The sequence below is a fragment of the Rhipicephalus microplus genome, chromosome 4, assembly GCF_043290135.1.
Source record: "Rhipicephalus microplus isolate Deutch F79 chromosome 4, USDA_Rmic, whole genome shotgun sequence".
In the NCBI taxonomy this organism is placed as follows: Eukaryota; Metazoa; Arthropoda; class Arachnida; order Ixodida; family Ixodidae; genus Rhipicephalus; species Rhipicephalus microplus.
In genome coordinates, this window is record NC_134703.1 from 149,975,846 (window position 1) to 150,002,416 (window position 26,571).

A 26,571-nucleotide genomic window follows, 5' to 3' on the forward strand; every position below is an offset into this window, starting at 1 on the left:
CCGAAAGCTCTCGCCGCTCTAATGAAGCCAGGTGCATTGGTTTCGCTCAGTTTACTTTGATTTATTCTTTTACGTCACGCAATATGGGCTCGCGAATCTTTGTTATCCTCAACTGCGAGCGTCAGGAGCATGAAGAATACGGGGGCACACCAGAAAAATTTAAAAGCAAACCAATCATCTTTTGTTACAAAAAAACTTGCCAAAAAAAGTCAACTGCCGTCAGCAATCGACTTTGAGAGCAGATGCGCCCAAGGAAAATGTAAGTGTTGTACTGACGGCCCATTCATCGCTGTGATGAGCCGTGGGAAGAAAGCAATAAATGGTTCTGACTGTGACGGATTGCGCCAGTGAAGCCTGATGTGGCAATCCTAGAGTAAAGGTGTATCGATGCACAAAAGTATTCAAAATTACCTTGTTACTCATTACCCATAGTTTGGCAGTAAAGTATCTGATGGCATAGAAATTTTTAAATGGAAATCTGTAGAGCATATTATTGTTAGAATGATGTAGTCGAGGGGGCTCTTGGACTATTAACAAATTAGTTGACTTATCTGAGAAAAGTTTTTTTTGTCTAGAATGAAGATAATGTTGGTAATATATATTTTTATGGTCAATTGCATACAAATATTGACGGATGGTAGAATTAAAAAAACTAAATAAAAAACAAGGTCGGCGGAGATACAAGTTGAAATCAAACGAAAGAAGCGGATCTAAGCTGTTGAGAACGAAAGACAACTGGTGGATAGTAGTAGCCACGAGGTGGTTGCCGACGAATGGTAAATGCAGTCGAGGAACGTACATATTATACTAAGATGAGACAAAATAATGAAGCTCACTGAGTTAAAATTGAATCACCTTAATTAGCTTAGAATAAAAAAGGCCTGTTTAGGAAATGAATTTGTTCTGCAGTGGGCTATAGCAGGCCGAGAATGACGATGATGATGATGATATAACATGAAAGTGGTTTGATGCCTCGTAATTGCAAAAAACACATGTGGGTACTTGACTCCGTCTTTTTTTTCAAGAACAAAGGACTCACAAACTCGACTACCTTCTGTGACCACAGCCGATATAGCCCGGGACACAACATGCTTTGTTTTACTACTGAAATCTTTTCACACGGGTAACCAACTATTCGGGCACCTCTGCTTGGATACTTTGATTATACTGTTGCCTTGAATTTTTGAGAACGTGATTGCTTGCTGATGACTTTCAATAGCGCTAGTAATATTAGCTGCAAAATTTATTGAATAATACAAGAGTTGCAGTTAAATATTTATTTAAAGTCTGTTACTACTAACGCAGAAAACAGTCCATGTCGTAGTATATACGTTGTAAAGCCAACCGTTGAATAGTAGGAGCAGGAACAACTGAGCCAATATTCATAAAAGGAATTGATTGATCGATATATCCAGTTTAACGTCCCAAAACCACAATATGATTATGAGAGACGCTATAGTGAAGGGGTTCGAAAATTTCAACCACCTGGGGTTCTTTAACCCCTACCAAATCTGAGTACACGGGCCTGCAGCATTTCCGCCTCCATCGAAAATTCATAAAAGAAATAAACATTGAGCCTTCCCGGACGAAGTGAAGGAACTAGATAAAGATTCTCCGCTTTGCATGCTGCAGATGCTTCTCAGATCAATTTCGGCAAAACAGCGTAGCGTTCTATGTCCAAGTCAGAGGGATGGAACATACGCACACAATCTCGTCTACTGGAGAATCTGGGTATAGTGCCATGCCGAATTACTTTTACCCTCTGTCAAGAACGGAAAGAGAGTGGATGATAGTAAAGTGCAAGAAATCTTGTTCCGCAGCAGTATGTGCGACCACATACAAGGACTGAAGGAAATACCGTGCTGTGCGAAATAAGAAGCTCTGCATGCGGAGCCAACTTTACTACGTGAGCCTGTCTCGGTTCGTGCTTTTCACATCGGCCCCTTGGGCATCGTACGCCGAAGTTCGATAAACACTCAAACCAAGAATTTCGCCCTAGATCGCTTTTGTCAATGAATAAGAGCTTACGGTTGAGTGCGTATACAGAGTCCACAACGCAGATTGAGAATTTTACGCTTGTTTTTATTGGTTGTGCTCTTGACTAAATTGCGGAATCCATGACGTTCTCTTTTACAACAAAGTACTTCGCAGTAATAAAAAAGACGCGTTAACAGAGAATCTGGAACTGACCTTCAAAAGATTTCACTTCTGAACTACTTTTTCGCATGTCCGCACCCCTTTTGTGCTGAAAACGGTGTAGGTGAGCCCACTCTAAGCAGTAGCGAACTGTTACAAATGAGATCGAAATCGAAGAAACTCAAGAAGGAAGAGACCATTGAATTACTTCAAATTGTGGCTCATTATTCCTTTTTCTTTCTTGTGGGAACAGTATCACGCAATAAGAAACAGCGCGTGTTTTTGAGCCCATCTGTAATAATTGCACATTATATGATGCGCCTTTACCTCTTTTGTAGTGCCACCACTGCATACGCGCCAGCCCCTTGACTGACAATGTTCTTGTCTTTTTTTTTCTCTTTCCTCTCTGTCTCATCTTTATACTCCTTTTTCCCATTCTCCAAGCGTAGTGTAGCAAAGCAGCCATGTGCCTGGTTAACGTTCCTGCCTTCGCTCTCGATGTTCTTGTTTTTTCTTCCTGGGAAGACGAAGAAGACAAGCCTCTACTGTGCTGCTGTTACTGTTTGTCTGTGGTTCTTATTCAAACTTCCTCGTACTGTCACCTCTGTCGTGGGTGCGTTGGTGACAGCAAAAACGGAAGCTCCGCCCCCTCTTGCGCCAATACCGGGATGTTACCTGCAAGCGTCAAATAGGACTGGTTTCGCTAGAGCATCTGAACATGGCACTATAGAGGTCATCGAGCTGCTCAGACGGGGATGACATGGAATCTGACGGTGGATATGCTGCAGCCACGAACCACAGCTTGAAGAGGAAGCTTCGCATGATTTCAAGCGGGAGTGACCTCAGTCACAATGCATCGTCCTTTCCACAGACGTGCACAATTACTTACGTCCCTATAACTGCTACAGGCAACCTGAATTCCCTGAATAGACAAGCTCTCACGGTGTATCTTGGAAGGGTACCTCCAGGACAAATAAAAAAGATCCGCATTAATCCCAAAAGGTATATACTCGCTATTGACGTTTCTACACGAGGGAACCTCAATGCATTGAAGGCTGTGACTCAAATGGGCAACATACCTATGCTCTCCTTCTCCTTCATTATAAATGGAGGCTGCACCATTGCTGGTGTGACTTTTGATGTGGATAAGGATATCAATAGCAGTGATTTGTTAATGCTAGCTGACATCCTCGACCGTCATTATCAAAGGTGTACGCCGTTTTGGACAGTCGAATTGTGTGAAGATAGTTTTTGAGAGGGACCCATTGCCATCACATGTGAAAGTGGGCTTTTGAACGTATCTAGACCATTACAATGCCGCAAATGTCGTAACTTTGGGCACGTTAGCGCTGTAAGCGTGAACAGGTTGACTTGTCCCCGCTGCAGCGGAGACCATGAAGAGTCGTCATGCGGGGTATCTAACCGGAAGTGCACTAACTGCGATGGCCCGCATGAGTCGAGGTCGAAAGATTGCCCTCGAATAAAGACTGAAATGACCATGCTTAGGAAGATGGCACGAGATCCCTATAGGCATATAGAAGCGGCTTCTAAGGTGCACCATTGCCAGAGGCGCTCTAGTAACCACAGTAGGAGATCAGCATCGACAAGTGTACGAAAGCCTGTATTGCCCGATGAGTCAGCAAGAGATCCTGTTATATCTGAAGTGGTATCTCAACCTCCAGTCTCACCTTCTTTGAAGAACGTGACGGATAATACCTCATGGCCTTCTCTGCCGTCTCGGAGTGCTGAAGTGCAAGGACTAGAAAACCGGCATACACATGAGACTTCGTCATCGGATGTGCTCCTTTCCTTGCGAATGCTGCTTGTTGGTGTCAATACGTCTGTTGCCAAGGCTACAGTGCAAATTCTAGATGGACTAGAACCGGTGCTTCGTGATGTCTAAAACAAACAAAAATCATGGCGCTTGCAGCCTCATCGTCGTCACTGAGTGAAAGAATTAATCGTTCTGTTATATTTCAATGAAACGCTCGAGGGCTACGAGGTCACCTTGAAGATTTTAAGCAGAGAATGCTGAAATTCCCTGTTGCTGTAATATGCAAGTCGAATATGACTTTACCATTCATACTGTCTGGATATGAACTATGTCTGCATATGAAAGTGGAAACCCTAGCAAAGTTTTATTACTCGTGCGCTATGACCTCACGTATTTTTCTAACCGAATACCTAAGCATAGCAGCAACAAGTACGTTTCCACCACGTTAAAGCTAAAAAGACGTACAGTATCGATAATTGGTGGTTATATCTCGCCAAGCGGGAGATTTGGCGCTGAACACCTGAAACTTGTCATCGACTCGAGTGAAAGACCTGACGTCATCATAGGTGACTTCAACGGACATCACCATCTTTGGGGCAGCAGTGTCATAAGTACTCGAGGAAGACAACTCCTAGGCTTCACAAGCAACAATGGCTCTTATATCCTAAACGACTGATCACCGACATATCTCCGTGCCTCAACGTACATCAGCTGCTTCGACTTAGCTGTCGCTTCTCGGTGCTTTTCAACACCCGCCGCCTGGTGCGTAGACGTTAAATGATCACATTTGATCACATTTCTACTAACATACAACTACGATGGTATACTGGCGTTGCAAGAATTCGAAGGTGATGCACAGATTAGGAGGCTTTTCAAGAAGAGCTAGAAAAGTCTTGTAGCTCTATAAATTCTCCGACCAAAATTGAAGAAAGAATTGCCAGAGCAGCACTGACCACTACACGTGTTTTCACAAGATCTAAGTCCAGGACCCCAGGTTGACATGGTATACGAAGAGCTTCGGGTAGTTCGTCTTCAAGCTGAACACAAATACAGGCAAACGAAATCAATCACAGACCTGAGGACCTCTCGTAACGTACAAAAGAAAATTCAGAGGTACTTAGAAAAGCTTGGCTTTCAGAACTGGAAGTCAGTTTGCACCACCCTGGAGCCACAAAAACCGCTGTCTAAGATATGGCTCGTCGTATGAGCTCTACCATCTTTTCCTCAGCAACCGCGTCCTTTCCGTGCATTGGCCATCTTGAGAACATGCAGCGAGAAACAGTTTACAGAAGACATTTGCATGCACCCCTGTTGCTCTGCAACAACAGAGGGCTCACTGCTTCGGTGCGCACCCCCTACTGCAGACGTCCGTCTCAATCATCCTTTCACGCTGCAAGAGCTTCGTGCGGCTATGTCCAGTTCGCAACGTTCTAGTGCACCTGGGCCTGATGAAATCACCTATGCTACCCTGCGCCACCTTGGTCCTCGGGCAAACGAAGAGCTGTGTTCTTTGTACAACCTTTCTTGGGCATCTGGAACTGTACCAGCACACTGGAAAACTAGAAATATCGTGGCATTGCTGAAACCTGGCAAGTCTCCCCGCGATTCGCTGTCCTACAGACCTGTGGCGCTAGCAAGTTCTGTAGAAAAACTCAAGGAACAAATGATTCTGATGCGATTGGAATGGTTCCTAGAGAAGCAAAGAGTAAATCCTGCCGCCATGACTGGCTTCTGGAAGGGAAGGTCATCAATTGACAGTGTGATTGATTTGGTAACAACCGTTGAACATCATGAATGGTGCCGCCGACTAACGGCTGCAGTATTTCTTGATATCAAAGGCGCATTCGACAAAGTTCTGCATGACGCCATCTTAAATGCTCTTGAAGACTATGGCAATGGAGGCCACATGCATCAATGGATAGCCAGCTATCTTGAAGAACAAAATATACTCATGTATACTGCTGACGGTGACACAAATAAGATTCCGGTCTATCGTGGCGTTCCTCAATGTGGAGTCATGAGCCCAACATAATTTAATATCGTACTTGTTGGCCTCGTTAAAAAGTTCGTTAAACTAGGAGGCAAAATTTCGGTGTCTGTGAACGCAGATGACATTTGCATTTGGACCACGAGTCTAACACGTTTGCAAGTACAAAAGAAACTACAACGTGCGGTATGAACAACGTCTGCAATACTCAATACCTGCGGACTACAACTGTCACCAACGAAAAGTGCAACCCTGCCGATTACGAGAAAATCCATGGCTTGCTACACCATAGTGATCTATCGGAACATATTACCTTCGGCAACTCATCACAAGTTCCTCGCAGCTATCATCGATCGTAATTTGTCTTGGTCGAAGTACGTCTCACCGCTAAGAAAAAAAAACTAGACAGCTTTGTCCAAGTCATTTGCCATATGTCTGGAAAATCAGTGGGATCATCGAAATCATCTTTTCTGCAGCTATACTAGGCACTTTTTTATTGGATACCTTCGATACAGCGCTCCTGTTCTCTCCCGTGCTCGCACATCGGCTGTACTTACACTCGAGGAAGCTCAGTGCATGCCCTAAGAATTTGCCTTGGAGTACCTCGATGCACCAGGCCACCATTGCAGATGCACGTGCTTGTCCAGCTCGTGTTTATCTTGAACACGAACCACTACGAGTAGGTCTGAGGCTACTGACAAGGCATCGAGACCATCCGCTGGCAGCAGGCAAGTTTGACAACAAGTCGCAAGCACTGGTGAAGCTCAGGGGTAGAATACAGGGCTCGCACCCAGTGTAATTGGGTTCGAGCCCCACAGTGCCATTGGTGCTAGGTCATGCCTGTCTAAGTCAAGTTTGACAAATTGTTACAAGCACCGGCTTAACTCAGTGGTAGAAAATTGGGCTGGCCCCCAGCGGGACCGGGTTCCAGCCCAACATTGTCATTAGTACAAGGATGTTTATTTTATTTTTGCGCGAGGTGGTTATGAACACTGGAGGCGGCAGCAGCAGTGCCGGCGAAGGCTGACAACAACAACTGCGCGTGACCCAAAAAGTGGTCTCATAACAGCTTTTACTGTAAAAAAAAGTACAACACAATATTCTTAGTTTGGAAAGTGCGGAATTTTTGTGATGCATGCATGGCTGTGGCTACAATGGCATTTTTTCAGAAGGCCCTCACTATTTCAAGGTTCTGTTCCATAATAATCTCCCCTTTCTTGTATTCAAAGCAGCTGCTCACATACTATAAATAGTTTATTGCGTTGCAGTCCAAAAGAACAATTTTTTCGACGATGTCATAGTCTGCGTAAGATTTCCTATTTTTGTCGCACGGCGCGAAGTGAAGAAAAGTGAAATCAAAATTGTATGGACAACTTTTTCGTTTTTTACTGAGCTGACCGCACACGAAGCAGTGTTCTCTAACTACAAACTGATTTTACGAACACTGAGAAGTTTCGGTGTTCCCACGCACTCGATGTTTTTGCCAGTAAAGGATAGCAAACCAGATGCGTGCCTAATCATGCAACATTCGTATCTGTCCTTACTTTATCACATTTATACTTGTTACAAGATGGCCCTCAGGAATGGTGAAATCCCGTGTGCCTAATAATGCTTACAGATATTTATGTGTAAGCATTGCTGCTCACGGGGGGTAATTTGTTCAGAAATAACACTTCCTTTCTACGCAACTTCTTGTGCCTAATCATTAATTTCTTACGTCCCCAAGCAGATGTTGCCAATTCAGCCGCCATTGACAAAAGGAGTGTGTGCTGTCTACTCGACGGCCAATACTGGGCGGATTGGTCGACTCGGGTCTAGGGAGGGAATGGTCAGTATGTTGCAATGCAGAAGGCCTGTGGTCAGCGAAGCGCATTGTACGAAGGATCTCGGAAAAGGCTTGTTACGTATCTACACAGGCCGTTACTTTGTCTAGTAACGACAAAAACAACAATAAAAAAAGTACATGCCAGCCAAGAAAAACATAGAAGGAACGAATTGGGACAAATGGTTCATTTAGATTCCAAACCTGGAGGGGTATGTGGCAATGACGTTGAACTCTAGCTGTAGATGTCGGCCACTTTTTTGCGCGTGCTTCACGCTTAAAACTGTGCCTGCGACCAACAAAAAGTCTCGTTACACGGATGATAGAGCGAAACCCTGTGAGGCCCTGGAGAAAGGATCGGAGAACCACTGTTGCAACAAGTTAGATGAACAACAGCTGTTGAGCAACCCGTTGAACTCGAATATTTATCTATGTTATCGATTGGGTTGAATATAACGTCTGTCAGTTTTTTTTTCTTTTACTTTACATCGATAGGAGGTGGTGCGCATAAAGCAAGTTGCACAAGCACATAGAGAGTTTTTGCAAAATGTCCTGAAAACACTGCCTTTCAATGAAGTTCAAAGCCAAAGGAGCGCTTGTTCGCTGTGGCCCTAAAAAATAAAAAAAAGTCACAAGGACCGTTATACAGACAAATAAAGCCATAGAGTTTCGGTCGTGTTTTGAATAAAGAACAAACCATTTTCACCTTCCTGACCAGGTTTGAATTGGTAAGCCTAAAACTTTAATGTGGTGAAGCGTACCTGATAATTTATTGCTGATTGTTGTTTGGTGACAAAGGAGCTTAAAGCCACGCGAAGCCTTAACGAACGTCTAGACGAAAGTCTAGACGAATCCATGTACTACTAATCATTATCTCGCTCGTTGAAGCGTCATGCGTTGCAGCTTTCACAGACACTAGCACCAATGTTTCCCCTAGTGTACTTGAAGGAAACTCTATGCCTAAAACAACTGGAAGGCACCAGAGAGGTCTTAAATTTTTTTCAGAACCTTTATGAAGGACGAATGCCTGACTTTTTTTCTTCTCGGTTCATGTATGAAAGAGCAGAGAACACCTGCCGTTGCTCCACATGCCATTGCCCAGAATCATCTTCACTTAATTTTCTTAGAGGGCCAGAAAACAGACTGCGTCTTTTTTCAAACCTGTCAAACTAGATTGAAAATTTGTACAGTAGACCACAGCAATCATATTTTTTTATATTACAGCGCGCCGCGCCGCACAGATTCTTCATATTAAGGAAAAGAACAAGCTATTCTCCCGCCTATTTCCTTCACGTGACCAATGCCCCTCGTACTTGCAGAGACGCAAGCTTGCCCACGCGCTTATTTACGTATCACTGAGCTCGTCGATTGGTCTTTTGTACTACGAAACAGCGCCTCGGCTAAGCGGCCTTAGAGTTTCAGCCGTGCAGTTCACACTTTTATTTTTCTCTGCGGCCCTCTGCCGTTTTGTAGAGCTCGTGACTACCGGCAGAAGCAATATTGCCAACACGAACACCTTTGAGATAAGGAGGCATCGCGCTGCTTTATCGCTAAGAGTAGGGCGCTTGCCCCTGTTGCCGCAGTTTCTCCTCACGCCGCTATGACACGTGCTCATGTCGGAGATGACATGCTCAGCCAATGGCTGCGCAATGGTAACGTATCGTTGGCGTCGTGTCACTTTGCCGAAGTGGGCAGAGTCATGGGAACTGGCTATGCATTTCCTCTCCCCTATGGCCCAGATAGGTGGCGCACTGGCGCGAAAATTTGAAACTAGCTGAAACGGGTCTGTCACAAACGATCGCACAGAAAACAGGGCATGGCCGATTTCTGGCTACAGTGATGATAAAAAGCGCCGGAGTGACGCCTCAAGGTGAACGCTAAAAAAGAAACAAGCATCCAGACTAACCGAACGCGCCGTCTCTCCCCCTCGGAAGCGTAGTTTCGCCGACGAACCTCCTCACATCGGCCGCCGAGGAAGCCCTGGAAATATCTTGAAGGAAAGTCGCGTGGTGATGTAGAGTAGCGTCACGTGTCTCGGATGGTCCTCTAAACGTCTCGTCCTTTCCCCAGCCTTGGATGTGCATCGCGCCGACGAAACGATTAGAATTTTCTGGAATCTAGCGCGAAATGTATTTAAGCGAGAAGCAGAGAAGGGTAATCAAGAGATATAGACAGCTGACGCCAGTGTGCATAAGCTGGAGATGAAGGAAGTTTGGCGCAAGTGAGCGTAGGGTCATCCGCCGTGTCGGCGAAGGCTGTTGTCGCCAGTGACAAAGCAGGTGATGAAGAGGGTTTACACCTGAAAGGTGAAGACTTGTGTTACAAGCAAAAGAGTGTGTCTACCGGCAGCGAGCGAAGATGCGTTGCAGTAGCTGCTCATGGGAAGCCGACGTGTTACCGGCGAATAAGTTTGATGCTTGCAGAGCGGCCAATTTAAGACGCGAAGTTTCTGGAGGAGAAATTTCTGGGGCAGCGGACCGACAACAGCGCTGGACTTTGAGTGAGTGATTCTTGGAAGAGTATCATTCAGACTTTGTTCCAAGGACTTTGGACTGAATAAATTTTAAGTCTTTAGTCTTTAAGCGTCTTGGTTGTTTGATGCATGTGTTGCATTGTAGCGCATATTGTTGTGTGTGTTCGATGTTTCGATTGTAGCTGATTGTATTGGGTAGTCGATTGCTTGATTGTTGAACTATTGTAATGAACTGTTGCCGAGTGTGCATGATTGCGTATCGTTTCATCCGCCATAATGGAGAATATAATTTTGTTTTATTCATCAACTCTCGGCTCTGACTCGTTCTTTGGACCACAGCCGGCCTCGGCTGGCGCGCCAAATAGGACCACTTCTAAAGTGTCCGCACTTTCATGGTGCAGTTCGGGGGGTGGATACTTCGGCCCTTGGAATCAGCCCGGCAGTCGCCTCCCTAATTAACGGGACCTGAGACAGTATCGTCCAACTCCTGTAACTTTTTTGATGTATAGCCCGTATTCGCAACAATCTTCTGGTAGCATGGTCTCATAGCAAACGCGAGCATATTTTTATGGCACTCGTATTGAGCACCGATACGTCCATTTTGTTGTTTTGTGTTCTTTTTGATAGTATTTTTGTTGAAATATGATTTTTCTTTGTCAGACGACTTTTTGACAAACCCTATACTTCATATTTCTCTTCATAACAATTTTTGAACTTCTGGGTTCTTTACTGGCAATTAAGGTCGTGTGCTCTCCTGTTTTGTTGGCCGCCCAGTGGAGGGCGCCACAAGGCACCGTGTGGTGTTACGTATCATGACGTCACACCAGAAAAAGTGATATGATGATGGCGGGCCAAATGTCTGAGATCTGTGACATCGTGATGACGCCATATAGTCAAGTCTTCATGTGATAATGATGTTCTGTGCATCTCTCGTCACCCACGCTTTGGGACGGTTGCCGCCGATGGTGATGTTACACGTTTCTAAAAGGTTTGCCTTCAAAGAAGAAAAAAATAATTTTAGTACAGACGCACCACTTGGTGGCTTATTCTGGCACGCTATACAACATCGTATTTGTTGCCCTATCTTCTACGGAGCTGCGTAAGCATCCTATCAATAACTACACGGGGTGAAGACAGAACATACAGATATATCTGCAGATGTATCAATTGTAAGGAAGCTTCATTTCACTTCTTGCTGTACGATAGATTAATATGTAGGGTATAACGTCCCGAAACCGCCATACAATTTTGAGGCGCTTCTTGCGGTATCGATAACTGCATTTACGACTCTTCGTATTAAATTCACGATGGTAGCCCCGCCACGGTGGTCTAGTGGCTAAGGTTTTCGGCTGCTGACCCGCAGGTTGCGGGATCCAATCCCGGCTGTGGCGGCTGCATTTCCGATGGAGGTGGAAATGTTGTAGGCCCGTGTATTCAGATTCGGGTGCACGTTAAAGAACCCCAGGTGGTCGAAATTTCCGGAGCCCTCCACTACGGCGTCTCTCATAATCCAATAGTGGTTTTTTGGACGTTAAACCTCACAAATCAATCATCAAATCAATCATCATCAAATTCACGATGGTAACTAAGTTCTTCACCAGTGTTAGAGCAAATAGCTCAAAGGTTCAACAGCAGAGAAAAATATTTAACTTGTTTTAATTTGATTGATATGCGGGGTTCAACATCCCAAAATCACCATAGTAAAAAAAAAATTGACGGCCGATCCACGAGGTGAATGATGATGAGATTAGGCGAAGCTCCTGGAAGTAATACTATGAAATTTTCTTCCGTTAATTTGCCTGGCCATATGCGCGCTTCCTCGCCGCTTTCCATTGTCGAACGTTTTCAAGATCTGCTTCGTGACGTTGACGTGCTGCCTCGGCCTCTCGTTCACGTACAGAAGGATCTTGACGACGCTGACGTGCCGCTGCAGCTTCTTGTTCACGTACAGTGGGATGTTGCCAACGCTGCCTTGTTGATGTGGCTTCTTGTTCCCGTACAGCAGGATCTTGCCAACGCTGACGTGCCGCTGCAGCTTCTTGTTCACGTACGGTGGGATCTTCCCGACGCTGCCTTTCTGATGTAGCTTCTTGTTCCCGTACAGCAAGATCTTGCCGACGCTGCCTTGCTGATGTGGCCTCTCGTTCCCGTACGGAAGGATCTTGCCGACGCTGACGTGCCGCTGCTGCTTCTTGTTCACGTACGGTGAGGTCTTGCCGAAGCTGCCTTGCTGATGTGGCTTCTTGTTGCCGTAGAGCAGGGTCTTGGCGGCGACGTCGCGCAGCTTTCCGGCGCACTTATGCCTCGCGTGCTCTCACTTCAGGGTCCTGTCTGCGAGCGCGCGCTGCCGCTGCCCTGCGTGCCCGCCTTTCGCCATCCTTATCCATACGAGCACACACCGACGGTAACGAGCATCGGCAAGTGCAAACCTGTATTGATATAATTTTGATTATAAAACCATTGCTTTAGAAAACACCTGGCGTCTTTCGTTAAGCAGCTTGCGTCTTCTTTTTGTTTTGCTTTAGGAACATCTGGCCTCTTTCGTTGGTTTATTTCATCAATAAACGGTGTTTTGAACAAAATCGTTTCATTCTTTTTTCACGCACAGGAGAAATCTTACCAGGCGCTACCTTGGAGGTAAACAATGGCTGCTACTGGGAATGATAGACAGAAGAAGTCGGCTTTTAACACTTCTACTTCTACTAACGTTTCCTACTGGAACATGCCAATGGCTGCTAATGAGGAATGAGAGACAGAAGAATTCGGCTTTTAGGTAAATTTTTTTAATGTTCAACAACGCACAGGAGAATCTCCCACCGGCATCACCTTGGAGGTCAAAGCGTAAGACTGGTTACACACTACGACTACGACTACGAGGGACGAACGGCTGCCGCTTTAAGGAGCTTCGCCCCTAATATTAGGGACGCCGTAGTGGAGGGCTCTGAAAATTGCAACCACCTAGGGGTATTTAACGTGCACACAAGTTTGAGTACACTGGCCTATACAGCATTTTCGCTTCCATGAAAAATGCAGTCACCGCAACCAGGACTTCATCCCATGACCTGCGGGTATTTTATTTGTCAATGAACCTTAACAAAGACTGATGACCTGCAATAAACACAAGGCATTTACTGTACTGTCTGAAAGGGACAATATGGCTTTCCTCGAGGAAGGTAGCTGTACCTGGTTCGAATGGACGACATGGCTATCCATGTAAGACGTTTACATGGCTTCTATAGGATTGCTTCGAGCTCAAGGACTCCTGCTATTAAAACTTGTTAAAAAAAGCTGCCTTAACAACGACCCACGCATTATCTTAAACAAATACATGCTTAAGTTACTGCAGCAATAGTGTACACTTTACGTGAAAGATTTAGAAGGCTCTGACACTCCTTCGTGTATGAAAAACTGCGGTTACATTATTTATGAACACAGTGCCTTCAAGCTATAGATATATATATATAGCAAGGATTACCGCGTGGACGCCTTATCTACTTTCTCCGTAACTCGCAGTATCGGTGAGTTCGAAGCACGCGAAAGAGAAACCATCATAAGGTGCATAAATCATGGTATGTGCAGAGCAAAAGCAAAAGTCACCCTCTCGCTGAGAGCAGACCTATAAGTTATTATTACCATCATCGTGGTAGACGTACGCACTTTTGTTACATTTCATCGAATCTGAGGGGCTAGAACAAGTGTCTCAAATTCATTCCAGCGAGTGCGCTGCATTCACGCAATTCAATCGGGTTGTAGCATGGTGGTGGGTTGAGGGTTTGAAAACATCGTCAAACGATGCCACATCAAAGATATTTTCAATGAATCATATATGCGTAATTCCAGAAAGTAACGGAATGTCGGGAAGAAATATTCATACATATGTCAGTTACCAGGACGGCTAAATTTCTGATAATTTAGATATTTTTATAGCAAGGCCGCGATTCAAACACATATAAACCGCATTAAAAAAGAAAACAAAACAAAATGCTAGAGGTCAGTTACTTCTGTGTACCTTTCACGAATAAGGCAATATTCTTCACTAAAAAGCGAGATGATAATGCGAATACCAAGTAGAAATAGGGAGCAATAATGGAAAAGGAATATTGAATGTACTTATTAGGAAAAATTATGGCAGCCTCCCACTAGTTCTTGAAAGCTTGAAGGAAGAGCGGAGTTGAGGAGCTTTCTTTTTTCATTGATTTTGTCTTGTATCTTTCTTCTGTATGTTTTTCTTCTGTATGTATTTGATGCTTTAGTTCATCTTCGATTCCTTTATGTTCCTTATGTTTTGTTTTTGTTGCCTTACTTCTTTTGCTATCTCGTCCACCGGAGCCCTCCAATACGGTGTCTCTCATAATCACATGGCAAATTTGGGACGTTAAACCACACAAATTAATTAATCAATTTCATCTCGTCCTTTGTCTTTCTGTCACTTTTTCCGTCTCTTTTTCTATTTCACTCTGGCTCTTCGTATGTCTTTATCTGTTTCTCCATATTAGTGCAATCTATTTATGTCTCTCCAGATTTATCTTTGTCGTAATTCACTTCTGTTTATTTCTTTCTATTTTCGCCGTCTCCTCCTCTTTCCATGTTTAATGTAATGTCTCTCTTTTTTGCATATCTCTCTGTCCCTCTCTCTGAGTAATGTTTCTTTCATTCGCCCTCTTTTACGTGTTCATCTACTCTTCTGATGTGAGTTTCCATTTAGCGCTCACAACTGCTGTACACGGTAGTAGGGCTTGTCCGATTCCCGTGGCGCATGTCAACAGGTGCTTTTTAGTACACACCCAAGTCTTACAGTGAAGCTATAGATCTCCGCCCTTGAACAGTTTCATTTCCGCGAACAAGAAACAAAGCGCCAGTCTCCTGAACACCAACATACGCTAAAAATGTTGCTGGATATAGCTTCACTTGTGCAAAACTTTGGAAATTGTGGAAAACAGAGACAGTCATGTGTGCGCCGGGCCACATGCAGCCCGTGCTTTGCGTCTTTGAGATGCCTGCGTTGTAAACTCACTCTCACTAACGTTACAATATTTATCATCAATTAAACGCAGGATGGAATGGTGATGTGAAAAAAACGAAGATTGCATAGGCTGCAATTAAAGAAACCTAATACACTTCATCTCCTTGATAAAATTAGAAATAAAAAAATCGAATGGGTATTGCGTGCATCGCGCAGTTTTAGGGGCGAAAATTTTTATAGGAGCACTCGTTTGTCCCTCGTAGCCGTTGTATTTGTGTGTAACATGTATAACATTTTGACCTCTAAGGTGGTGCCGGTGAGAGACTTCTTCTGTGTGCTGTTGAACAATAAAAAGTAGTGCTGATTGTACATGCTAATAGCTGCTAAGGGGGAATGATAAACAGAAAAATTCGGCTTTTAGTCAACGCGCACGCTGCGAATTTTTTATTGTTCAACAACGCGCAGAAGACAAGAAAGGGTTGCTACGTTATACTCGCTGAGCGTAACCTCTTTGGTTTTAGAAAGGTTTAGCGAGCGTTGGGCCACAGTGCCATGAATACAGTGAACTGGTATATACCATTAATTCGAGGTGGTTAAAGGTGAGAAGTAGACACGAAGCGCAAGCCATAAGAAAGTGTGCGTATGCCCCCTCTCGTTCAGTCTGTGGAATGTCCGCTGGAAGGCGGTGCTTCTATATGGGGAATATATGATGAAAAGATGCGAGATGGTGGTACTTGGAGTGCTGAATAGGTGGACGAACGCACACACAGGCAGATGCATGGAAGGACGCACGGATGGCTGCACCGACGGATGGACGCATGGACAAAGGCTGGAGCGGATGCTTGGACGAAAGCAGAGACGGACGCATAGATAAACGTGCGGACGCACGAACAGACGCGCGCACAGACGGGCGGGTGGACGCACAGGCGGCCAACACAGACGCACGCATGGATGGACGGAAGCAAGAACGAGTGGACGGACGGATGCTTCGCGCCACTTTTCATCATTCACTCCGTGGATATGCTGCCATTTTTTTGCAACAACCAAAAATATACTGCCAAAAGAAAGGCTCTTCGGGCTGGTCTACGAAATTCCATGCACAGACTGTCCCGCCACCTACATCGGTGATACAAAAACTTCCCCGAAAAAATACGACAACATCAAAACAATGTGCGTAACTTCAACGCCGCACGAAACGTTCCCGCTGAACACAGCGGAAAGATGGAACACCGCATCGATTTCGACGACGCCTGGGTCAGCGACGCGGAGCGCAACCACACGAAAAGACAGTTCGTAGAGTCCTGGCACATACATACAAGAGCTGAAAATGTTAACCGCTCAATTGGAACCTTTTCCGGTGTATACGTGCATGGTCCACAGAACCAATTGAAAAACAAAAAAAAAACACCACAGCAACGACAACGGTGGAAAAAATGACGATGGAGAAGGCAACACCGCGAAGAAAAATCGGGAGCTTCGGAGCCGGCCGAGCAGTCACCCCTGAAGAAGGGACTGAATCAGTCCCGAAACGTCGGGTCAGTTCAAATTTGGACTTTAACTTAGCTGGAGAGTTTATGGTATTAGTATGAGGGGTGACCCTTCCATACAGATGCAGTTTTACTAAGTATCACCCTAAGATTGTGCTTTTGAGCTGAAGAAGGGCTGTACAAGTTTAAGATGCCCCACCGTGGTCGTTTAGTGGCTAAAGTACTCCGCTGCGGACGCGAAGGTAGCGGGATCGAGTCCGGGCTGTGGCGGCTGCACTTCTGATGTAGGCGGAAATGCTGTAGGCCCTTGTGCTCAGATTTGGGTGTACGTTCAAGAACCCCAGGTGGTGAAAATTTCGGAGCCCTCTGCTACGACAGCTCTCATGATCATATAGTGGTTTTGGGACGTGAAACCCCAGATATTATTTATTCATTCATTCAATCAATCAATCAAGTTTAGGATGAAAATATTCTGCCGAATTTGGCCATTGGAAATAATCTCTACCACTTGAGCCTCAAGGCCAGTCTTCCAGTCTATCTCACAAATTTTAACTCCATGCACCGTGAAAAGGTGCCCTTTCGTATTAAGGTAGCTATTCCTCTGCCCTTATGCAGTTTTTGAAAAACTGATCTGTACCTTGGAAGAGCGTATATTCTCACTGAGAGTTTCCTACAGGAGCAGAATGTGCGGCCTAATCTCTTGTGCCCTGATCAGCTGTAGCTGTGTGGCCTTACGTTTTAGAAAGCTTGCGCAGTTGCACTACCACTAAAATAATGTTACCTGTTTGGCCCGTCATTTTGATATAGTTACTGAGTTAGGATGGCCTGGGGTTAGCCGGAACACTCATTACAGTCCTGACGATCAGGTTCCTGCTGTATCTTTTTTGGCCTAACATTTTGCTCAAAAGAATTATTTTTGTTTTAGATTTCAATATTGCTAGTCTGTCAATTAAATGAGCGATATTTCCATCCTGGTGCTCAATCACGTTTGACTCTGTGGCTATGGCTTCTCTAATTTCATGGAGGGTTTCGTTAATCATACATAGCGATCTTTGTTGGTTTGGTTCTGAATTAGAAGGCTGACTAGAAGGAATCTTCGACCCCTCGTTCTTTCCTTTTCATAGCGCTGGTGGTGAAACGGCCTTGCGCTTATTGGTGGATCCACGCGAGGGAACGGAGGAGGAATTTTCGCAGCGGACGGCACATCACGTGATCGGCGCGTCATCGAAACGCGCCGTCCTCACTTCATCCACTCTCGTCCACTCGCGGCACGGATAGAAATGCATCGCCACTATTTTGATCCCTCCGTTTGATGGTCGTCTGCTCTCGATCAAGAGGATTCAGCGTCAAATCTGTCAACACTGATTAAATTGGCGTGGTTAGGAAGAAGGCTGTCGGCCTAATGTCCACATGTTTTAGTTTTGCGGCAACGACCGAATGTGTTTCGTTTAGCGGTGGAAGAGGTGAGTGGTTTTTGGTGGTTTTTATGGTGGATTGGTTGTTTTCATTCACAGCGCGTGGCCTGCATGAACACATAAGAGTGCTGCATAAGCATAGGAGTCAAAAGTATGCACAAGGATTCCACGAGTGAAGCTCCGGCTGTGTGCAAGCGACGTCTCGGGTGCTGCGCCGGATGACACTCATCACGTGGCTATACGGTCCGTGGAGCAGCTGGGTTTAGGTCTCGCGTGTAAATCTAGCTTATTTTGGTCCACCCACCGGGATGGCGATCATAGACTCCACAACACAAGGTCCACACGAGTTCCGAAAGCTCTCGAATTCTCATCTCAGTGCCTGTAAAGCCTCGTTAAGCTCTGCGTTTTTCCTCCTTAAAGCCCAAATTCCAGGCTGCGTTTTTCTATGTTCCGGTGAATTACCCTGCATTACCTGTGCACCGTGTTGACCACTCATCTTGACTTCTTCCGCCCACGCTTTTGATTCGTGAAACTAGACCATGGAGTGCGAGTGTTTTCTTGAACAAGAGCGTCTTGCATTGCTGCGTCTCCCGGAACCGGACTGTCGCCTGCCGCCTGGGCGCCCTCTGGGCCGGAAACGAGAATGGGACTGCGAACGGATTTCGTAGCGTCCCCCCACAGTCCTTGATGTCAATCTGGCCTTGCGTTGAGAGGAGGGGGATCCTCCCCCCTTCCGAGTTTCCAGCTGCCTCTCAGTTGCTTGAGCCCACTGCCAGGTGTGCTTGGTGAGCACACCTGCGGCACCGGCGTCGTTGACGCACGATGTAGGGCACCTAAAACCTCTTCTAGCATTCGTGGTCCGCTCTAAGGTACGTTCCTCAAAAGATGGAACACTTGGGATCGCAGAGGTGATCTGCAGGTAGCGTTAAGATGCCGCAACCTCGACGCCTTCTCTGTTTTTTTGTCTTTTGGGCAAACATCTGTCTTGTGGTCAGAATCTCCACACGCATAGCAGATTTGCACTTGTCTGCGGTACAGAAACCTGGGGTAGCGGTCACTGTCGCACACTACATATTAGGGGACTTTTATTTCGTCGAACAGCACAATTACTGTCAGCATTTTCTTAATTCATGGTACTCCTAAGGCTCCCGGGTTCCTACACTTGACGATCATGTTTGTCGATTCTGCTTCATTGATGTCCGGGTTGATGCCATGAGTCACGCCCTTGCAGTTGTCGTCAGACGCAGTCACATAGGCCACTACATCGGGGGTGATGGTTCCTATGGAGACCTGCTGCACCTCATCGTAGGCCCGCGCATTAGTTTTGAACGGTGTGCCCACGATCAAGATGTTTTGGAAAGGGTTGGTGCACAATGTATCTTCACTGGTCTGCTCTGCCGTCAAGGATGCTGCCTTGGCGATAGCTCGCTTGCATGCGATGAGGTTCATCTTCCTGACATCCAGTCCACCTCACGACCAGACGATTTTTTGAAATGATTCCTATATTGATTTGAGATCCTAAAGGCTTTTATGACGCGTCTCGTCAGGCCTCGAGATTAGGAGGGCAGTGCAAAGGCCACCATTTTTCTCCAGCGCAGGAAGAAGAAGATATGCATTTCCGGCTAGCTTTTTTCTTTTGCTCACTACCTCTATCCAGTTTGAGCATTCTACTTCCTGTGAATTATTATCCATGTCTTCTGACCCCGAGATGCTGTTGTTAAGCCATTGTCAATCCGCGCGACGCGTAAGGCTACACCCACCGCCCACCTAAGCACGCCAGCGGGCAAGGCACGTGGGAACTAGCTACACGGCAATGATACGGGGTAAAAAAAGTCTCACGAAAGTTCGAAATATCCACCCACCGGTACAAACTTGCTATTCGTTTGTTCCTGGCAACAAGATGTGTCGGTTAGTGCACGCGAAAAACAGGCTGATGCGATAAAACAGGCGGAAATAGTTCCGAGAACAGATAGCCAACGTTGCCGAACATTCGCACTGAGCGAGCGCCCTCAGCGTTCCGCTTAGGCTGCAGATAAGTATTTTTCATCTGATCTCACCAAACTACAAAACGCTGTTGTAAGGGAATGCGGCCATTCCCGTTAAAAGAGCACTGTTTGTGCAATCATATTATAGAGCGAAGAGAGTGTACAAACCTTTCGCTGATGCCTGCTGAAATAGCGCACGCTAGTGCTCGCGACCTTCATAATCAATGTTCACTGTAGCGGATTGAGCCACGCAGCCTCCTATCTGAGTATCTCTTCTTACTCTTGCACCCAGCAAAAGCCGATAGGTCTGCCTTGGCGGTTGAGGAGCAATTGACGGCAGGCATCACACGCGGAGTGATGTTATCGCATGCGTGGAGTGATGTTATCGCATCACTGTGCGTCCTACGTGTTCTTAATTGCAATTTTTTGTCGTTATTTCCTGCGATACTGGTTACGAACACCAGTGGCGGCAACGGCGGACAACTACACCGCCGCACGTGACCCATGTTGCGATATTTCAATAGTTTTTGCTGCAAAAGACAAAACAAAATTGTCGAAGCAGCCTGGGCTTTTTTAGGGCAATGTGCCTGGTGCTCACTGTACAGATTTTGTCCGTTGGGATAAAGAACTAATCCGGAGCCTGTTCTTTAGGGTTTCTTCTTTATTATTCTCCACTATACTACCTGCACCTGAATTCTTGCAGGCTATATCTCTTAGACATTTATGTCTTCATAAAGCACGTGCACAATATGTGAGCGCTTAGCGTTGGATTTCGAGCTTTGCACTAGCGGAATCGAAAACTCACAAAATGCAGCGAAATCGCAAGTTCATCACGCGTGATAATCAGGCGAGACGCGAGGAAGAAAGGAGTTACGGAGGAGGCTACATGGCTAAGCTAGGTAGAATAAAAATTTACAACTGATATTTCTCGTTTACAAGCCACTCGAGAGTAGGTGCCCTAATCATGCCATATGAATTACCAGTCCAGCGTAATGAAGAGCGCCAAAACAACGACAAACGCCAAGAGAGAATGACACGCTGGATTTTGTATCTTCCGAGTCTGTTTTAGACAGTGAATGCAAACACGGACACAAGATAACAGTAGAGACACCGCAAACGCCATTCTGAAAAATGCTAAAGCTCCACTCCGACAAATGTAAACTCTGCAATCAGTGTGTGGACCTCAAACACATTATCTGGGCATGTCCTAACCTCGTGAAGAGGCCAAGCACCAAATATTTTAACGCACAGCAGCGGGAGACCATGCTGCTGAGCTCAAACATCCAGGACCAGCTAAAAGTGATCAGGCAAGCTGAAGATGCCGTCAGAGCCCAAGGACTCTTAGGTGCCATTTAGGAGAGAGAATTTAATTCCTCTAGAACTTGCCGGTGTAATCAAAGTTGTTTCGCTCTCTCTGCAGAAAACAAGGTGAAGTAATACATTTTATGACCATATTTCTCACTTATGTTAAAAATAAGGCAAACAGCAGCGGGCCGCAAACACCTCATTGTGGCGTAGTTTCTCTCTGATCTTCGTAGGTGGCTACTGTGGGTGTGAACAAGGTCGCAACTTCGGCGGCGGCTCACTCCGGCTCTTTTGGGTGTGAACAGGCTCAACTAGCTCACGTCGTTTTAGGGGCGAAGCTCCTTATGGCCTGGCTTGTGCATCCCTGTTGTGGCTAACTACCCTTCGTTAATTCTTGAACCGGCCATAGAGGGCGGTACTTGTACTATACGTTGAAAAATGCAAATGATATGACACTAGAAGGCGTTAGTGGTAGAAAGGACGGATTGACGTCCCACGTACGGAAGGAAAGAGAGATGATCGCGCGACTACGATCGCGTGTTCTTCGGCAGCGCCGTACGCCATGGGCCTCTCTATAGTACAATAAAAGCGCCGTTTTGGCGCGCAAGCGCATTCAGCGACTCGGCGACGGAGCATGGACAAGGCGGCTGAGCGGCGTGCGCGCCGGGCGGCGGTGCCTTGTGCTCGAAGAAGGGACCCCGACGTGTGGCTGCGCCAGGAAGAAGCACACCGCGACGCTGCGTGGCGGTGCCGTGCGAACCCTGAAGTACGACAATAGGAGGCCGAAGTGGTGCCGCAGCGGCGTGCGGATCCAGCTCTGCTCCATTCTCCATCATTCACCCCATGAATATACTGTGATTTTTTCGTTGTTATATTTGAAAACGTCGGAAGTGTGACCAAACATTGGAACCCACCCGTAGTCCGCCTCGGTGGATCAGTAACTACGGTTCTCGGCTGCTGACCCGAAGGTCGCGGTTTTAATTCCCGCCACAGCGTTCACATCTTGATGAACGCGAAAGGGTACTGACCCGTGTACTGTACGATGTCAGTGCACGTTCCGGATGTTTAAAATTTCCGGAACAGTCTATAAGCACTGTGGCTTCTCTCATAACCGTATCGGGGTTTATGAATGTAATACCTCACATATTATTATTATGCAGTGCACCTACACTCATGCCAAGCAGCAGTACATGTAGATCTTCTGGTCTTCTCACTGAATGATGACACTAAGTTGACTGTTAACAAAGTGTCTTATCACTCCTAGAGATGGTGATTACGTGATAGTGGTGTCGAGCATACAATGCGGGTGAAACAAGAGGTTGAACTTGAAACGTGCCTGACATTTAACTAATTCATCGACCCGGCATGTCCAATCTTCGCACAGTGGTCCAAATTATAACACTTATTGACTAATTTTTTATGCCTTGAAATAAGTACTTGGAGAAAAAGCATTTGACACCAAATTTAGGGACGTGCAGCAGCTTTCGTTAGGTGTGGTGTATCAAACAACGTAGAAACCAGTCTCATTACGCGAAAAAATTTATAATGTTATACATTATTGATGACGGAAGAAACAGTGGTTACATTGGTTGATTTCGTAGAGGTTTTCTAGTTTTACCAGTATGCGAACGTAAGGTAAGACAGCAAAAAAATACGAAAGCGCAACATACGCCTGCGTGTACGAAGGGAGGTGAGCCCAGCCTGTGCGACCGTCGTCGAGAAGTAGATTGCAAAAAGGCTCTTGGAAACTCGGTGCCTCATCAGTTTAACAAGGAAGGAAGGAAGGAAAATAGAGGGAAAAGAAAGGCAAGGAGGTTAACTAGCCTATAGGCAGCCGGTTTGCTACCCTGCGCATGGGAGAGGGATGGGGGAGATGAAAGAGAGCAGAGAGGGAAGATAGAAACAGCACATTCGGCAGCACATGCGCGCACACTCAGTCATAGTCCAGTGTTGTCTTTCGCGGTGTGTGACATTGCTGTTACAGTCGCTTGTTCAAGTCGGTGTCGCGTACGAATTTCAACAGAGCCTTCGTCGCCTTCTGTTGCAGTGTCTTCTCTCGGGCACTTGACAGAATAGTGTCCACAGACAATTGGCTGTTGTCGATGCGCGCAAAAGCAGACGCCAGTGACTGTCTCTGGATTTCATACAATTGACAGTCACACAGGATGTGGTGTAGCGTCTCTTCGCAATGACAGGCATCGCAGAGAGCGTTGTCGGCCATTCCTATGACAAAGGAGTAAGATTTTGTAAATGCCACTCCTAGCCATAAGCGATGAAGTAGGGTGGCTTCTCTTCGGTCGAGTCCAGTGGGCATGCGGAAAGCCATCAAAGAGGACAGGTGGTGTTGACGATTCGTATCGATGCTTGGTGGGCACCATAGTGAAAACGTGATTTCACGCGCAAGTCGTGGAAGATTACTGGCAGCATCAGTCCTCGAAAGTGGTATGGCTTCTTCTCGTGTTCCTTCAAGGGCTGCCCGCGCGGCAGTATCGGCATGTTCGTTCCCTATGATGCCGCAATGACTTGGCAGCCATTGAAGCGTCATTCTACACACTTTACTCGAGAAAGGGCATCAGTTTAACAAAGTATACGATAAGTAGTACGAGGTGCAGCGTGCGAGAAAATGCTCGTTGGGCACGAGCGCAGGACAGGAGTTTAGAGACACAGAAATAACCATAGTTGTTTCATATTCCTGCTGTATACTTTGTTTCCTATAATAATTGAAGAGAAGGGGCTCGGAATTCTTGTATCCAAGCTTAAGCTACCACTTTTGGAACTCTGCAAGCATTCAAAAGTGTTTGCATGCTTGTTCTATCTTCGTAACGTTCATTTGAATAACGGGAAGTTGTGCGCACTCGTATAAGTTGCACGTTCCAGCAGGAGAATGAACTTGTCTATTCGGGGACAAGCAAATTTTCTTTGAGACTGATAATACATTTACGACGAAGTTCTTTTTGATATGGTATCTTGAAAAGACAATCGCGGAAGCGACTCGCTAGGAGCCACAATATGTAGGACGTCGACGCAGCTGAATTCACCGGCATTTACGGTCAACCTGTTTTCTATCCCGGAACTGCATGCTGTCACTGTAACAAAGAAGCATAAACGTTATATTGTCTACACCTCGGTTTGGTGCACGTAAACAGCTTGCGAAAAATATTCAAGTGGGTTAGAAAATCTCATTATTTGCTACATTGAAAGCAATGGAAATACTGCACTTCAATGTTATCTGGTCGATGCCGAGTGGAGATGAGTTCTTCAGCTTGGCACGGATCGTTGGTTACTACAATGTAATTTCGAAGACCACCCGGTTTTATGCCAACAGTATTCGATGTTTCGCATGCAATTATTACGAAGAGAAGTCTCAAAACTCAATTCAACAGCGCTGCTGGTTTGGTACTGGTTAGGAGTAAACCGCAACGAGGCCCCGTGGCGATCAACCTCACGAGAACTATTCATCCACTTTCATCTTTTATTGGCACGCGTTGTGCAAGAAAAGACGTTACCAATCGAATCAAGCAAAGTAATTTATTTTTTAGAGTATCACTATAGAATAATGTATGAAGCAATATTGGATTGTGGGACGAGCAGCGGCAGTGAAGAAACATTCTCCATTACGCACGCGACCGCTGGCAACTACTATATTTTTACGAAGCTGTACAGAGACCCGTACAGCTACGTCAATATAAACGAAAAGTCAATATAAAAGAAAAGATATGCGACCTGTTGTATTTCTGAATATATCACCTGACCGGCTGTCGATATATTGCCTGCGGTTGGAATGAACTTATGCTATGCTAAGGATAATTCAAATTGAATTTCAGAATGATTTTCCAGATCCGAGACGCAATCTATACAGAGTGCGACCGTGGTTTTATGTGTTAACTGTAAGCACATGCAGTTCCACTGTAAGAATGCAATGTAATAAACAAGAAAATGTCCATACAATACAATATTGTGCATACCTAGACCTATTCTGGTAACATCGTATGTGGCACTGTTAAACATTTCCAAAATGCAATCTGCATCCACATGATCAATTTTAGGTCGTAGTTTTCATCCTGGCAGTTTTAGGATAAAGAAGCTTTCAATAGGTTGACATCTGCTCTTTTGTCGGCCCTGCCCATTACTTATTCGAGAATTCATTTTTGATAAATTTCACTACTAATGAACATTGCTGCATAATTTCAGGTTTTTTTCGACATCATGCTGTTTAGGACAAACTTCTTTCCTCTTTGTTTTAGGGCAAAAGCTTTCCATGTCTCATGAGTAAACTTGAGTGTCCACCGTTGCAACACGAAGGGTAGCAAAAGTGGCGTATGGTGTCCACACGCATTATTTATATGTCTCATGTCATTGAGTTGAAGTTATTTCAAGGTATATCAAATTTAAGCTAAACACAATTAAACTAAAAAATTGCAGCATATGCGCGAGGTGAATGATGGAGAGTGGGGCGAAGCATCCGTCCGTCCATTCGTTCTTGCCTCTATCCGTCCATGCGTACACCTGTCTGACTGTCTATGCGTCCATCCGTGTGTGTGTCTCTTCATGCGTCCGCACGTCAATCCGTGCGTTGGTTCCTGCGTTCGTCCATGCATCCGCCCCTGCGTCCGTCCATGCATCTGTCTGTGTGTTTGTACATGCACCTCTCTGTGTTCATACGACTTGCGCTTCGTGTCTACTTCCCACCTTCAACCACCTCGAGTTCATGGTATATACTAGTTCAGTATATTCATGGCACGGCTGCCCAACGCTCGCTAAACCTTTCCAAAACCAAGGAGGTTATGCCCACCGAGTATAACATGGCAACTCTTTCTCGTCAGATAGTGCTCAATGTACATGCCAATTGCATCAAATGGGGAATGAGAGACAGGAGAACTCTGCTTTTAGTTAACGCGCACGCTGCAAAGTTTTTATTATTAAAGAACGCACAGCAGAAATCTCACATCGGCACCACCTTGCAGGTCAAATCGTAAGACATGTTACGCACTTCTGCGAGGGACGAACGGGTGCCGCTTTAGGGAGCTTCGCCCCTAAAACATATTGCGACGGATTTGACGTGAACACGGAGTGCATAGGGTGAAGGAAATGTGAATGAAGGTGAACAAGGTGAATTAACATGAATTACATGGCAGTCACGGCTAAGTCAACGCTAATTTTAAAGGTGATCGATTGTGAGTCGGCAGTGAATAGGCGGGTAATTCCGGTTCAAGTGGATGAAATG